This window comes from Littorina saxatilis, unplaced genomic scaffold (assembly GCF_037325665.1).
Source record: "Littorina saxatilis isolate snail1 unplaced genomic scaffold, US_GU_Lsax_2.0 scaffold_1485, whole genome shotgun sequence".
NCBI lineage: Eukaryota > Metazoa > Mollusca > Gastropoda > Littorinimorpha > Littorinidae > Littorina > Littorina saxatilis.
In genome coordinates, this window is record NW_027126453.1 from 14,873 (window position 1) to 27,211 (window position 12,339).

The 12,339-nt window shown below is 39.9% G+C and overlaps 1 long non-coding RNA gene across 1 annotated transcript; it reads left to right on the forward strand.

Moving 5' to 3' along the window:
- The first annotated feature begins 5,901 nt into the window (after positions 1-5,901).
- Positions 5,902-10,989, forward strand: LOC138954882 (uncharacterized). The gene is made up of 5 exons (XR_011452005.1): positions 5,902-6,229; positions 6,729-6,822; positions 7,146-7,226; positions 8,414-8,460; positions 9,201-10,989. It is a non-coding gene; the product is annotated as an uncharacterized lncRNA (long non-coding RNA).
- Positions 10,990-12,339: the final 1,350 nt, after the last annotated feature.

Genomic DNA, 12,339 nt, shown 5'->3' on the forward strand with positions numbered 1-12,339 from the left:
ATGTTCAACATGATGCTGACAGCACAGAATGCTAGTGTTTTTCAACCGGATCGCGAGCCATTTCCACGTCTTTGAACCAGTGAAGGACAAAAGGGAGACAACCTGGTACTGTAGTATCGACTGTACTTCAATTGTAATCCGATCTTCTCCCTTCTCGTCAGAATGCCTTTAAAAATCCAAACATCTGGATCTTTTCTTACATGAGTGGGGGGGGGGGGGGGGGGCGGGGCGGGTAGCTGAGGTGGTAGAGAACTGGACTTGTGATCGTAAGGTCGCGGGTTCTAATCCGGGCCGGGACGGACACGGGTCAACTTTTATGTGCAGACCCAGAGATATATTCGACGAAGCACGGACTATGGCTTTTGCATTTCTGCTTGGAAGCTTAAAAGTTAATTATCAAAGTTTGGTCAATACTATTAGTCCATATCAAATTTCAGTAATTAATCCCACGATGAGTACATCTTATTCTTTATCATTTTCTGAATCCAAAAATATAATAGATAAGCCACGTTTACTCTGAAATTGTACTCATAATTAAAGAAAATAGGTTAATTAGGCATTACGTTCGCGTACTTCGCGGAGAAGAGCTTGACCCGTCTCAGTCTTTGGGTCTAGGCTAGCGAAGCCTTAATTAGTAGCCTACCTGTAGTCTTGGTGCTGTCTGCGTTTGGTTATTTTTTTTAGTGTTACTCTATTAGTTTAAGGCCGACCGATTGACAAAATATTTTAATATCGCTTCACGCGACTTGTTCCTTATTAATGTAGAATATTAATGATTGAGTAGAATCCTTCGAACGACCCGCGCTTTGATACAAGCTCCTGTGGCAATGACCTTGCACTACATACATGTTTCAACTGACACGAACAGCAACAAATTAGGGGAAGGGCTCCTAATATGGACCGGCTCCTAATATGGACCACCTCTTGATCTGACAAACTAACGGCGCTAGAGCGCTAAAAACAATTTCATTCGCTGTATTCACCCTCTCTGGATAACTTGCACATGTCAAAACAGTTGCAGAAACACAAACCTCAAAACCGGTAGGCTGTTTCTCTTTGTTTCACTTTTGGCAGCGTTCACTCTAAATTTGACGCCTAAAACGGACTCGTTTCTGTCCACAGCCAAAGCTTTAATCACACAAAAATTGCTATATACGACAGCTATGACCGTATTTGTTGCAGTTTTGACCCCGAGTTTCTACTGGAAACAAAAAATAATATCAAAATCTCAAAGTATGTGTGAGTCCCCTAATATGGACCACCTTCAACAAATCGAAGAAAATAAAAGCTAAAGACTATTTTCATTAATTCATTAAGAAGCTTGCTGAAAATAACCTATAACTAGCCCTCAAGCTTTCAAAAAAATATATCAAATTGTCTTCTTTTTGTGGAAGTTGATAATTTCACTTATTTTCACTCTGTTTTTGATATGCTTCTTTAGTTTCCTGGTGTGCTTCAAATAATGCTCTCATCAACCCGAAACAGATAAATCTAAAGCATATTTGAATTAGTCTGACATGCACACTAAGTTGTAGCACGTTATTTTGAAGTATAGGGGGCTTTTGACAGTGATTCGTGAAGGCCGCTTCACTGGTCCATATTAGGAGCCTGGGCGCCTAATATGGACCATTTGTGATTTTTTATGTATTTAATTTTTGCTGAATGTTTATCGAAGCTATTTCACTCTAATTAGGCCTAACGGTTCACCTAAGACTACCAAACACAAAATGAAACTTCTTCGCAAGAAAACAAGCTAGTTATTAGCATGAAACAAAAAGTGGTCCATATTAGGAACCCTTCCCCCTAATAAACACGACAAAAGCACAACGGTCAACCAGTCAACCAACCACACCAATCAAGCCACCAACCATCCAAACCACTTAAACTAACTAGTATCCTTGGCATTCGATGTCATTAATCCAACAAATAAGCCCCCCAAAAAATTGGCACATTTCGCGTTTGTGGGGCACAAAAATAAACCCACAAAAAGTGGGATTAATGACATCAAATGCCAAGGATAAACTAGCCACTAACCAACTAACCAAACAACACACCAACCAACACAGTCATGTAGGTTTTTGTTGTTGTTGTTGTTGTTGTTGTTGTTGTTGTTTGTTTTTTTGCACAAAAGTTGAAGTGGTCAAAGTCAGCATACTTCAAACTGTATAAAAAAAAGAATTAAAAAAAAAAGCAGAATCAGGAATAGCGAAGAGCTGAAAAATGCTTGAGCCGATTTTCATTCTGGTTTGAAAAAGTGACTTGCAAACGGTCGTACAAGCCTTGTATTCGCTTCATAACATGGACCGCACGCTGTCACTAACTCATGACACATCGACGATCGTAGGCACAGGCACTCGTCACGAGCGGGTCGGGATCAAAGTGGGCGGGGCCTGTGCGCTCTCAAGACTACTACTCTGTTGTCCATAATTATGTTCCAAGTGTTCTGGACTGAAACCTCGAGTGTGACAACATTTCAACCAAACGTCATAGCTAAGAAGAAATATGACGTGCAATGTGTAAATGATACAGGAACAATGGCTGACAGACTCACATTAGCGACGAAACGTGACGCATCCCCTTTCTCGCAAAACAAAGTGCCTTCGAAGGAATGAAAATAGACGATATCATCTGTAACTTCACTTTCTGACTCCGCTTCTTCGTTTGGCAAAAAGGAGGACTAACACTATTTTTTTCTCTCCATCTTCCAAAAAACCCAAATCACTTTCTGTTTCTCTTTTCCGAGAAAATCCTGTGAAGTCGATCTGCCACACAACAGTAGTCTATAGGCAACAGTCCGTACCTTACTTTTTATTGACGCGGAAAACGTTCTTGCACGTTTAGTTTGAAAAGCAGAATGCCAACGAAGATGAGGGACTGGAAAACCTTATCCAAACAGAGCCTGGAAAGCAAGAAAGCGGAGGCAAAAAAGAAGAAAAAGAGAGGCTCCATGGCCCATTTCATGAATCCGCACAATCAAGAATCTTTCGACGAGCTCCATGACGAACTCAGTTTGGAGGAAGAAGTCGACGTCTACAGCGGTGAGCACACCCCCTTCAGTCGACTGAACGCCCTCAACCCACAAACTGCCCACGCCCCCTCTGCCAGTGCCTTCTCCTCCAGGGTACTGTTGCCCATTTGCCTTACGCCTTGAGACCAGGTTTTTCGAAAATATCTCGCCAGCTACAAACATTTTTATAAATGAAGAAGAAGAAAATATGTTCCCATAAAGTATACATAACAGGAGTTTACGTTTGTAGACTATGGGCACATTGGTGTTAATTAAGTCTTCATAATTTCCTGTACCAGATGATAAAATGTGGATCAGTTTTGCAAAATAGAGGTCAAGCTCGTGCATTTCATGGCGTAATGTTTGTGTCATCCAGGTAGGACTGTGTCGGGGTTTGCCTGCATCGAAAAATTGTTGTTAAAGGGGTTGTCTGATACAACGAATTATGTAACAATTGTTACATTATTCGGGGGCAGCCCTTTTTTCAACTTAGAAAAAGTTAGACTTAGAGTTAAAGTTAGAAAAATTGTAAAATAGCTCATAATACAGTCTCGGGTTAGGGTTAGCATCCACTCACAAAAATTACACGTCACTCACATGGCATGCACGCCTTTTGCAGAATCAGTGACGCCACTTGCACACATGCACAAACAGACAGACACACGCCGTTATACTCTGATTCTCCCGATAAGAAAAACTTCGAATATTGTTTGTTTGTTCGTTCATGTGCTGAAACTCCCACGGCTTTTACGTGTATGACCGTTTTTACCCCGCCATTGAGGCAGCCATTCGCCGCTTTCGGAGGAAGCATGCTGGGTATTTTCGTGTTTCTATAACCCACCGAACTCTGACATGGATTACAGGATCTTTTTCGTGCGCACTTGGTCTTGTGCTTGCGTGTACACACGGGGGTGTTCGGACACCGAGGAGAGTCTGCTCACAAAGTTGACTCTGAGAAATAAATCTCTCGCCGAACGTGGGGACGAACTCACGCTGACAGCGGCCAACTGGATACAAATCCAGCGCGCTACCGACTGAGCTACATCCCCGCCCGCGAACCTCGAATATAAGAAAGCAAAAATAGTTTCTCTTGGACTTTCTTATAAGCCCTTTGTTCTTGACCTCACTGGGTGAAGAGTCATTCGCATCATCACGCACGAATTTGTGTGCATCACAATAATTATCAGTCTAGTGTTTGCTAGTGAATTATAATATTTATCGAGAAAATCTCGAAAGCTACATCCGCCACGAATAATGTAACAATTGTCACATTATTCGGGGGCAGCCCACGAATAATGTAACAATGTGGGCCGGGCCGCCCCCGAATAATGTAACAATTGTCACATTATTCGTTTTTGTTACATTATTCGTTGTATCAGTTGTCTGAAATGCTGAAAGCTTTTCTGCCTCATAAATACTGTGTTCTATCTATGTTGCTCCAGCGTGTGTGAGAAAGAAAGAGAGAGAGAAAGAGAGAGAGAGAGAGAGAGAGAGAGAGAGAGAGAGATTGTGTGTGTGTGTGTGTGTGTGGTTCTAGTGGCGGTGGTGGTGTGTGTGTGTGTGTGTGTGTGTGTGTGTGTGTGTGTGTGTGTGTGTGTGTGCATACATCTACATATATGCGTTCACAAGTACATGCAAATAGACGCAGAAAGTCAAATACATATACTGGCTGACTGTTATCAAAACTGAGAACACACACACACACACACACACACACACACACACACACACACAAAACACAAACCGAGTCAACCCGCATGGATCTTTTACTGGCCCCTCGATGCTCCTTGTTCGACGGCAATTCATTACTTTTCTTGTCAACGGCCAGTGCTCTAAATAATGTGCAAACCCTTAGAAAGCTTTGGTGTTAGTGTGACATGTATCATGTCAGCACGAGATACACGAATATGCAAATACGTACGGCACAGATAAAAACAAGTCGCGTAAGGCGAAAATACAACATTTAGTCACGTAGCTGTCGAACTCACAGAATGAAACTGAACGCAATGCAACGCAGCAAGACCGTATACTCGTAGCATCGTCAGTCCACCGCGCACGGCAAAGGCAGTGAAATTGACAAGAAGAGCGGGGTAGTACTTGCGCTGAGAAGGATAGCACGCTTTTCTGTACCACTCTTCGTTTTAACTTTCTGAGCGTGTTTTTAATCCAAACATATCATATCTATATGTTTTTGGAATCAGGAACCGACAAGGAATAAGATGAAAGTGTTTTTAAATTGATTTGGACAATTTAATTTTGATAATAATTTTTATATTTTTAATTTTCAGAGCTTGTTTTTAATCCAAATTTATACAACTCCTGTAATGCAACCGAGGGGTGGATTAAATCTAGTTGATTATTTTTAGACAAGTGAGAAATTAGAACGAACTACTTTGATTACACCAAAATCACACGTGGATTATTCGAAGTAAGAATAAAGAGGGCTAAAAAATAATCAATACTAGAATTTATTTTTAGAACATGACATCATTTGAAACCCAGACGATTGGACCCTGTTGCGGAAGAATACAACGTTGACTCAAAACTGTAACAACAATGGCTGACGTGTATAAAGTACACGCATACCTCGCCAGGTTTGTTTTTGTGACTAGTCGACAGACGATGCCATTTGCTTTGTGTGTGTTTTTACACCCCCGGTATAGGGGTGTGTATAGGTTTCACTCGATGTGTTTGTTTGTGTGTTTGTTTGTGTTCGCATATAGATCTCAAGAATGAACGGACCGATCGTCACCAAACTTGCTGAACAGGTTCTATACATTCCTGAGACGGTCCTTACAAAAATTGGGACCAGTCAAACACACGGTTAGGGAGTTATTGGTGGATTAAGATTAAGACTGACATATTATTTGGGTGTGTGTTGGTGTTCGCATATTCACGACTTTTTTCCGTGACCTTTCGGATTTCATGGGGGCTGCCATTTTGTTCTCATCTCCTCAGTGTGTTCCGGTCTGAAACCGGTTTAAAACACCACTAGGCGGAAACCCCAAAACAATGACGGCCGCCTTTTTCGAAATAACATTTTCAGAGATTGTACACAAAAACAACGCCCGAACGGAAAGACAGAATGTGTCTTTCGCTAGATTGCAAGTCAGGCTTTTCACTTTTCCGATGAAGACAACCGCTGAGAGTGAAGAAACGACGCTGTTCGACTTCAAAATCTCCAGTCGCAGACGACCTTCGCTTTCGCAGTACAGTCTATAGGCAGGTGCAATGTTACTCATTTTGATCAGCTCGTTTACGTATATTTTTTGCATTCAGATCAATTAGAATGATTGGAATCAAAGCAGGAATAACTTTTGCATGCAAATGCATTTATTTGGCGAAATCAATACAGCAGTAAGCTAGATTTTTTCCCTTCAGTTTGTTTGCGTGACTGAATTTTGTCTTCAAGAATGTACCACTTGCTTGATTTTGATTGTTTGTTCAGCTCATTGGCACGAAATGCATCTTGCAAAATATCAATTTGTTGAATGAAAACGGAATAAGTGACGTTCTAACATTTATCTGCTTGCAAAAACAATCGCAAGGATAGATCTATCTGCTTCATTGACAGACAGATTTTCATTGAATTTAAAAAGCATGACTCGGTTTGCAGGCTCTCCGATTAGATCTATCTAGTGTTTGTGTTCTTAGATTTATTGGCCATGTGGGCTGTTTACGATCATAACACAGTGTTTGTTTGTGCTGGTGCAATCTGCAGATCAAAGGGGATTGACCACATGGTGATGCAGTGATCAATGCAACTTGTGTTCACCACTCAATGCCTTCTACCAATCTCAATGGCAAAACGAAAGGTACAGTAACATGCTTGTGATTTCACATTATGTAATGTCTCTGGCGATCAACATAGTTTTTAACTCTAGTCTAACTGATCATGCTTATTACTATTAGTATTCAATTACATACGATATATTCTCCGCCCCAGCTCCGCCCTCACCCCATAGCACTGCCAATCAGCCTCTACACTACAGTCCAACAACTACACCTCTAAAAGCCCCCCCCCCCCCCCCCCCCTACCCTCCGTGCAACATATGGTCATAGGGAGTGCTCTAATTGTTCCAGAACATACCCGACCACACTCATACACAGGGTACTGACAAAGGAACTTGTTTTTCAGTCTCCATCAGGGCTGTCACCTAATATATGCAGACAGGTATAACGGACGTTTTAGCAGCCACTGTACCACACATGTCATAAGGTAAATATAGGTATGTTAGTATATTTACAAACTGTTCACTCTGTTGGTTTTTCTTGCAGCATTTATTCAGAAACTCTGTAAATTGTGGCAATTACATATGCAGACGTTCAACTTATTATTGAAGAAATAGAATCAAAATTGGTTTATTAAGTATTTGAATTTTGATCATGTGATCAGAGAAACAGTTTCTTGAACAGCTAAGCTACAAGTGAAGTACAAGGACAACAACATAAACAGGTGACTGGAGACTCAGGCATTGTTTTGTTTTTTTTAAATATGCACAGCAATGTTTACTCAGTACTGGGGGGGGGGGGGGGGGTGTGGATTTAAAGTGTTCTTTTGGCTTCCAGAGAGGTGCTACGCCTGTTAAGATGGAAATGAAATAGAATAGTTGATGGTAAGGGTTATCACAAAACAGCAAGGATAATGTTGCATGCCTGTATTTTCAGTTTGAGTTTAAAAAAAAATTAAATACTAGTTTTCTGATTAGCTATAATTCACGTGAGAATATTATAAGATGCTACCTTTTTTTAATTTTTTTTATAAGATTAGCTCATTGAGTCTGACAGGAACATAATTGAGGAATGCTTATAATTTCTTGGCCAGCTAAAAAAAAATTAAAACCCTTGAAATGAAGTTTACGCAGGTTAGATGTGAGGATATCTTAATTGGGATAATGCATTTACCAGTAATTACAACGAGAGATTTACTTAGAAAAACTGAAGTCATTCATAAACAATAATTATGATTACAATCACAGAGTAAGGGGAAACATGGCCTTTGGTCTGGAACAGCAGCTGGAATGGTCTACTTGTCAAACCTGCCTGAATGTGCTTTTTTATTTTTGTATACCTAGTGTGAACGACGTTTAGGTATTTGCAGACTAATTATTGTATTGCTGTTGTTTGTTTGTGAGTTATGTTATGGTGTGTCCTAAATTGGTCGGAATTTGTTGTGTAACAGTATGTTCTCATTTGTAATTTGTTTCTCCATGACCCCAGAGGAACAGACTTCATATTAAAACCTTGAGACCCTGAAAATACTTGCATACTAAATTTTTTTTTTCATTGGGGATAGGCAAGCTCTTGAATTCTTCAAGCCTTGAGAAACTTTCCAGTCTGATATACATGTACCAGAAAAAAGTGTGATCCTAACAATAACATGAATACTTAATTCAATATGTGCAGGAGCTACTTCGGCAGACCCATATGGCTAGTATCACAATGCAGGGAAGGTGAGTTCATTGATTTATGTTTTTTCCACCTTTTCTGTGTTTGATGTCAGCCGTGATTACCCAATGAGAACTTCAAAACATGTTGCTGACTTGCGAAAACCCAACCATGACATCTGATGTAGTTGTGTAGCCCATCTAGAGGATAGAACATCTAATTTCGTGATAGCATAGCAATGTTGTGTACCTGACTAAATCTCTGCACATCACAGTGAAGTCTTACTTTATGATCATATGATTCAATAACCCCCCCCCCCTCCCCCCGACTAAACAACGAAGAGCAGGCACTACACACTCACATAACTACCAACTCCACAATGTCATTTCAGAATCAAGCAATCAGGAGAATGAAAGGATTCACCAGTGCTCCGCCACTCGGTTGGATAGCCATCACTATGCACAACAAAATCCATTATTGAGGGTTTCTTGGTCGTTTCTGAAGCTAGGGCTTGGAAGCTTCACATACAAATATTACTAAGAAAAATCCTTGTCCTTGAGTAAGATTCCCAGTGAATGGGGCCGAAAACAACAAAAATGAATACTATTTTTTTTTTAAATCAAAACATTGTTAAATTTGTTATCTTACTCATTGTGAAAGTCTGACCAAATCTGCGACATTGAGGCAAACAAGTTGGGGTGGGCCTTTAACTAAATACTCTGAAACCAGCAGCTGCTTTAAGTAATTGTATGTGTGTTGTCATTATGTACTGCTTGCACTAAATGCATTTTCTTTATCTCCTCAGAATCGAGCCACCCAGAGAAAGACCATTGACATGCAGGGCGCATAGTAAAACATATAGAATTATGGCGTGCAAGTCGGTCGACAGGTGCCAGCCATTATCATCATAACAAGCAATGCAGATCATAGTTCCTTATGTTTTATGTTGTGCACAAGTCCCTAGATCTGCTTTAATTTTAATGTAGAATTTCATTATCAGATAATTTGAAACATTTTGTTTAATTAAATTGTAAATACGTCCAAGTCAATTTGCAGCATTTTTTCTTTATTGTTCTTCTATATACCCTTAAAACTAACACATAGTAAAAACAAGAAATGTTTGTTCAAGGGAGATCATCTAAAGCTTTTTTTTTTTAAATCTGTAAAATTGCATAGTGACATCCTCCAAAAATAAAATGTCTTAAGAATAAAGGTATCTACACGGGTTGTCTACCTATTTCTTGATAGCTTTGCTTTTAAGTATAACTTTTTTTCTCAGAATATTTTTTTTAATAAGTTTTATTCAAGGGAGGCAATAAAAAATATTTACAAAAATGTGTCCAATTGTGTGCTTACAAATATTAACATTTCTTGTAGCCCCAAGAAGTGTGTTTTGTCTTGTAACTATTGTGATTTGAGAGCTTTAGCACTGAATGCTTTGCATCCTAGTGTGAATAGCATTGTAAAGCTTGCCTCTTGCTAATTTAGAGCAGTAGAATAGAAAGCAGCCTACTCCACAATCTTCTTTCATATTCTGTGCATACTCCTTGACAAGAGAACCACGAGATTTGTTTTTATTCCGATGTTGCCTTTTCTATTCAATTAAATACTTAAATCCTACGTGCAACACAAACCTTTTTTGTGTTGGTTTGTTTGTTTATTTTTATATTTTGTAAGTATAGACCGTACTAGAGACCAGTCTTTCACCGCCGTATGATTGATCTGGAAATCTCCGCTAAGCAGTTCAATAACATAATTAGTACATGGCTAAAGCATTTTTGCTACTCCACTCAAAATATGTCTAACTATGCACTCGTACTCTCTCCCTAACATAACACTTGTTCATGCAAAATTGTTTGCGGATTAGTAAAATTTGCGTGAAATATTGAATTGCGAATTTTTTTTAATTTTTGTTGTTGAAAATTACGTAATCTTCAAAATAGATGAGTGTTTACTGAAGCGATAAACTATTTATACAAGTTAATAAGAATGGTTTGTAAGATCAAATACAAACCAGCAATACAACTGCTGTCGATAGATTACCCCCCTTGACTTCTCTGTCTGTTGGGTCAAACTATGCCAGACATTTCTCTTCTAGTGGCTCCATAGCATGAGATACAGGCTCCGAGGCAGAAACTGCTTCGTTCTGAACTTGAATACATCGGTTCCTCTCAGTTACATAGTCTTTTAATTCCTTCTGTCGTTTCAATGCAACAGGTAATCAAGCCTGTGAGTGTTGCATACTGTATCAAGTTCTGGTGTATTAGCGATCGAAAAGTTTACGAGGTAGTTGCAGAATCGATGTTTGTACGTACCTTTCTGGTCAGTTATCAGGAGATAAAAATTAAAAACAAATGACATGTATGCAACATAAGAGGCTAAAAGGCTAAGAAACTTGATGCCTCATCTGTCTCGGTTGCTAGTCTTCATCGTTCATACTCATAGCATATAGCAATACCATTTGTTGTGTAGAATCAATATGTTATTTTTTTCTGAAATAAAATATTCACGAAGAGGGTTCGATTCTGATCGAGTGAATATATGTGTCAAAAGCTGAATAAAACAATGCGTTTGTCTTTGACTGGTGAAGTAGAGCTGAAGCTTTTTGTGTTGGATGTAAGCTTAGTTGGTTTTATCACACACACACACACACACACACACACACACACACACACACACACAACCCTGATGTTTGTCAAAAATGTTGCATGTTCCTGCTTCACAAATGCCTGCACAAAAGCACACGGATGTACACGTACCTACCTACATACCCGTGCAAACAATCTACCACTGCAACACCACAGCCCCACACATTTATCCAAAAGTTGTCTGAATATCAATACTGGCAATCTTGGTATTGAACGGGGAACTCTACTTTCATGGCGTATGTGGTCTAGGTCTCATTTTATACATGTATGCTAAACCACCCTTACAAAATAAAAAGCCACACATCGTGTAAGCTAATCGACTAAGCAAAAACCAGACACGCGAACAAACAAAAAACGAATACTTTGATTTTCAACAAACTTAATAACAGATTTAGGTAAATAATTATGCCATGCAAGGAACATTTCTATTGAATTCGGTCGATGCTTAGATCTAGAAAAACACCAGCTCACTTTATGGGGATTTGAATAGTGCTGTTTCATGAGTTCCAGATCTAGACTGACAAGGTAGTAGAACATTTATTTTTAGCTTGCAAAATTGAACTTGCCCTGCAGTCACCTTAAGTCGAACTGCTTTCCCTGCCACCGGGTGCAGCAGTTTGGCGGGGGGAGGGCCATAGAGTCGGCAAACTGGGAGTGGAACTTGACGAAATGTCACCTAGGGCCTAGTACGATAGCTTCTCTTCGGATTGACGTACAAACAGCGTCAGGGCCGCTTCAAACTTACATACGGATTACGATTCCTATCCCCAGTTTCTCATGTTGGTAACCACTGGCTATTTGTCAGATGTGTCGTTCTCCCACATTTGAACGATACTGTAGTGCGAGCCGGTCAAAATGCCCTTTAGTTGTCAACCCACGTTCTCTGTTTCCGCACAAACTGTTTTGCGTTCCGGACCGGAACACACTGAGGAGATGATCATTGACTATTTCTGATTGGACAATGATGCCAACGCCCACATGACCCTGGCTACAATGTCAAGGTCGGAAAGTCGTGAATAGATCTCAAGAATGAACGGACCGATCGTCACCAAACTTGGTGAACAGGTTCTATACATTCCTGAGACGGTCCTTACAAAAATTGGGACCAGTCAAACACACGGTTAGGGAGTTATTGGTGGATTAAAATTATACAACGACTTATAGAGGCACACCCCCGTTGGTCAAAGGGAAATAACCATTCTCACTGCCACCAACTGAGAAGGTTATTTCCCTTTATAGGGGGTGTTTTTCCTATCGGAGGAATTTCTTGTTGTTGTTGCTTACTGTACATGACAT